Source organism: Galeopterus variegatus, unplaced genomic scaffold, assembly GCF_000696425.1.
Source record: "Galeopterus variegatus unplaced genomic scaffold, G_variegatus-3.0.2 Scaffold1630, whole genome shotgun sequence".
NCBI lineage: Eukaryota > Metazoa > Chordata > Mammalia > Dermoptera > Cynocephalidae > Galeopterus > Galeopterus variegatus.
Window position 1 is genome coordinate 39,336 of NW_007727741.1, and position 4,992 is coordinate 44,327.

General features: G+C 36.1%; 1 protein-coding gene across 1 annotated transcript in view; it reads right to left on the bottom strand.

Annotated features, from left to right (window-relative positions):
- LOC103594828 (serine/threonine-protein kinase Nek10-like) overlaps window positions 1-4,992 on the bottom strand; it is a gene marked incomplete at its 3' end in the record, with an annotated part of 177,347 nt that overhangs the window by 35,850 nt on the left and 136,505 nt on the right.

Below are 4,992 nucleotides of genomic sequence, written 5' to 3' on the forward strand. Positions count from 1 at the left end.
CTCTCCCCTCCCCCACCTTACATCAAATCTGTTCACTTGCCTTAACAAGTTCAAGGAATTGTGATTGTTGTGTCTTCTTCCCCCCCCATTTGTTTGTGTTTATTTATTTATTTATTTTTAGCTCCTACGAATAAGTGAGAACATGTGGTATTCCTCTTTCTGTGCCTGACTTGTTTCACTTAATATAATTTTCTCTAAATCCATCCATGTTGTTGTGAATGGTAGTATTTCATTTTTTTTTCTTTTGAAATCTCCCAGCCTCTGATGAATCAAGAAGCACAACCAAGCAATTCCAGTTTAAGTACTAAATATGAATAAATCATATAACCATTGCCTTGTGTGTGTCCAAGGATACCCCTCTATGGCAGATGGAATTGTTGGCCCTGTCCTTTACTACTCTGGAGCTTCTGTACAGACCCACACTTGCCATAGCCTCTTGCTAGGCAGTGTTCATTAGCCACCTCTGCCTTTGGTTTTGACTGTGATTTCTTGCTTTGACCAAAGGAATGTGGAAGTGTGCCAGATCAGAAACTCAATCTTAACAGGTATTAAGTGCTTCCATTAGTCCTTCTAGACCTTCTGTGTCCTGGGTAGCTTCTACCCTTACAGCCTGGGTCCTGCAAAAGACACATGGAATAGATCTGCCCCAAACAACCCATAAACCTGCTGCCTGAAAGAGAACCAGCCCAGCAGACCCACAGGCCCATAAGTCTGAGAATAAAAAGTTCATTGTTGAATGCCACTGAGATTTTGTGGTAACTACCTATGCAGCATTTTTACAGGGAAAACCTGATTGATACAGATTTCCTCCTTTGCTGTTCAACTCTAACTTATGAAGTAGGGGGAAGACCATATTTCAATATGTTGCAAGAAATGACAATACCCACCATGTTCATCTCTTCTAAAATTGCCACACAATTTAAACAATCTTTAAATTAAATTAATCTGTGAGGGTTATGGATTTGTCACTTTTAAATTTTATTTTGTTTTATTTATGTGAAGGAGAGTGTACTGGGTACTTTAAACTAACAGAAGTTTTCTCTATCACATTTGTAGAACAAAACTCAACAAAGCACTATAAGCACTTACACACACACACAAACACAAAAATTAGTTTGATAACTCAGTTCTAGACCATTTACTTAGGGGTGTGCTTGGTCCTCTAAATTAATGGAGTGGAGATTAACAGATAATTTTGAGATGGGTTTAGGTATACAGAGAGTTATAGCTAGCAATGCTTTATTTAAGAGAAAGAACTTAAGTAGTACACACACACAGGATTTAAAATGGGTTTTCCTTTTCCATAACAAAATTATTTTTTCTGTATTAAAAAAAAGAAAAGGTTATCTCATTGTAATCTGGTGATCTAAAATCTCTTTAGTGATAAAATAGACCACATTTTATATGAGATTTAACAAAAGTAAGGGCTCTTCTGGCAAAAATTAAAACATCTACAATGAAATGTGTAAAAATTACAGACATTGTATGTTATACTTCAATAAAAAAAATTTTTAAGTGAAACCAGGACTAGTATAGAGTTAAATGGCAAGGAACTATGTATATCTATTATAAGTATCTTAATAAATAACTAAACATAACTCATAATCAGCTGCCATTGACATGGGTCTGGACTAACATTTACCTAAATATTACCTCTGTTTTAAAAGGTATAAATTTACAAATTGACAGTGAAAACAAGGTGGAAGAAAGATGAGGGAGGAAGGATACTTAATCTAATAAAGAAAAAAAGACAAACTAATGTTCAGATTTTAAAATTTCATTGGTACTTTCTCACCAGTATATAAATAATCAAGCTGCTAATTGCCAACAATTCTTATTTACTCACTAAATGAGATAACAAGGAAAATGCTGGGATCAGGTGTGTTTCAAAGCATCCTAAAATATGAACATTTTGATAATTCTTTAAAAATTCAATAATATGATAATCTATATAAGTTTAAGAAGAAACTTCTTTCCTTTAAATTGAACAAAGTAAATAAATTGATATTACATGCTAAAAGACTTTGTGTGTAGGTAAGTATATTCTTCTTTCCTACAGTAGCAATATGATCATCTTTGTTAAAACTTTGATTGTCATGCTCAATTCATTAGCACGTACACTAAAATTGAATAACATAGAGATTAGCATGAACCCAGCACGAGGATGACACGTAAATTTGTACAACATTCCCTATTTTTGGAGGCAGTAAGATGAAAGGCAAAAGTATACATGAGGACTATACTCTAGTTAATAAAGTTGTTTCCCATAGGGGTAAAGATTAACAATTCTGATACTGCTGTGTATGTATGCTGGAACTGAACAATTAAGTAAATAGATGGCAGAAGTTAGGTTTCTCACTGGTGGAGTGCGAAGTTACAGATAAGCAAGGAAAAGAGTGGGGATACTCCACCATGGGGTAATGGATTAGAGTTACAGACAACAGTATAAATTCATGTTTAGCTTAATATTGATATCGTTACATATATATATTTATAGATATGTGCACATACACAGGTTAATATACACATGTATCCTTGCTCTGTCAGCTGATAGGGCCTAGAGATGATGACACCCCAGTAGCAATGACCACACTTAGCACCAAATCTTGGTTTCTAATACTATTCTTTAATAAAAAGAATCATGTATCCTTGGAGAAATGGCTGATTCTAGGACTGAGGCAGGAAATGTACAAGATAAGCTTGGAGCATTGTACTGCCAGAAAGTTAGTGCCCAAATAAATAAATAAATAAATAAAACCTCACAATGATGGGGGTATATCAGAGGAATACAGAAAACAACTTAAAGAGCTGTTAATGACCAATTGTGGAACAATTTGAGCAACAAAATAAATAAAATAGTGCATTAATCAGGCTGGGCAGCCATAACAAAATACCATAGACTAGGTGGCTTAAACAACATGAATTTCTTTCTTACAGCTCTGGAGGCTTGCAAGTCCAAGATTAAGGTGCCAGTCAATTCAGTTCCCTGGTGAGGAATCTATTCCTGCCTTGCAGACAGCTGCCTTCTCACTGTGTCCTCACATGGCAGAAAGAGAGGAAGCAAGCTCTCTAGAGTCTCTTCTCATAAAGGCACAAATCCCATCATGAGGGCCCCACCCTCATGACCTCATTTAAATCAATTACCTCCCAAGGGCCCCACCACCAAATACCATCACACTGGGGAATAGGGCTTCAACATATGAATTTGGGGTGGTGAGGGTATTTAGTCCATGGCAAGTAGTATTATATTATAAGCCAAAGTAGAAACCAAATATCCATGAGTCCATACTCATGTAAATAAATGAATGAATAAATAAATAAATAAATACATGGGGGACATTCTTCTCGTGTAGAAGAATTCCAAATAATTTATGTGAATACTCCACACTTAAGGAGATGGATCATAAATCATAATCCTTAAGGTTGAGTATGTATAGTAACTTTCTTCCAAAGAGTATATTACGGAAGGGCATGGGTGGAGTAACTTTACAGTGGAGAAAACTGAAAACACTATTTCAAGCCAGAGAATCAAGATTAACATAAATAATAAGTTATTTTTATAATAAGTACCTTGATAGGATGTTATAAGAATGGCACTTTACATCTGTGATCTTCCTCTAAAAAACATGTTATTTCAATCTAATCATGATAAAATTATCACACAAATACCAATTGGGTAAATTCTACAAAATACCTGACCAATAATCCTCAAAACTGTCAAGGTCATTAAAAACAAGGACAATCTGAGAAACTGTCACAACCAATAGGAGTCTAAGGAGATGACTACTAAATGTGATATGGTATCCTCAATGAAATCCCAGAACAGACAAATGAAGTTTGGAGAAAACTGAGAAAATTGGAGTAAAGTATGTACCTTGGTTAATAAATGTGTATCAATACTGGTGCAGTAATTGAGACAAACGTATCAAATGTACTAATGTAATATGTTAACAATAGGGGAAACTGAGCGGGGTACACATAAGTCCCTACTATATTCATAATAAATTTGTAAATTGGAAACTGTCTACACTTAAAAGTACATTTTTAAAAAAGCTTTATCTTCTATACCAAACTATCGGAAGAGGTTCCTTCCTCCCTCTGTCTCTCTTTCCCTTCTTTCCTTCCACAAATATGTACCGAGCACATGTCTTGAGCCAGGCAATGGGGCAGGTGCAGAAGCCCTGTATTTGTGGAGTTTGCAGTCTAAATAGGTAAGGGACAATAAACGAAACAAATATACACACACACATGTGGGTACTTCAAAAAGTTCATGGAAAGGTTTGTATTATCTTTTAATTCTATTTTTCCACAAACTTTTTGAAATACTCTCATGTGTATGCATGTGTGCATGTTTGTAAAAAGTACAGGGTACTGGGAGGCAGTACAACATGAACTTTAGCCATTGGGGTTCCAGCAGATTTGGTGTCTGGTGAGGGCTGCTTCCTGGTTCGTAACAGCAGTCTTCTCACTGCATCCTCAACATGGTGGAAGAGGCAAGGGAGCTCTCCGGTGTCTCTTCTTTAAGAGCATTAATCCCATCATGAGGGTGAAGCCCTCATGACCTAATCATCTACCATAGGCCATACTTCCTAATACCATCACATTGGGGGTTAGAATTTCAACATATGAGTTTTGGGGAGGACACAAACATTCAGTCCGTAGCATACTTGAAACACTGCTATTTTTTTCGTTCATCAGTAACTATTACTAAGCACCTCCAAAGTACCAGGCATTCTTCTACCTGCTTGAAATACACTGACAGACAAAAACTCTCACCCTCTTGGAGCTCACCTAGTGAGGGACAGGGGCAGGGAAGAGATAAAACAAAAGACAGTAAAATAATTAAAAAATAAATGATATAGTATTTTAATAAGTGATCCACGCTATAGGAAAATATACAAGGATTAGTGTAAAGGGGTCTGCATTGGAGATGGGGAGGCAGTTTGCGATTTTAGGAAGGTCGGTCACTTCCTCCCCTTCAGATCCCATATA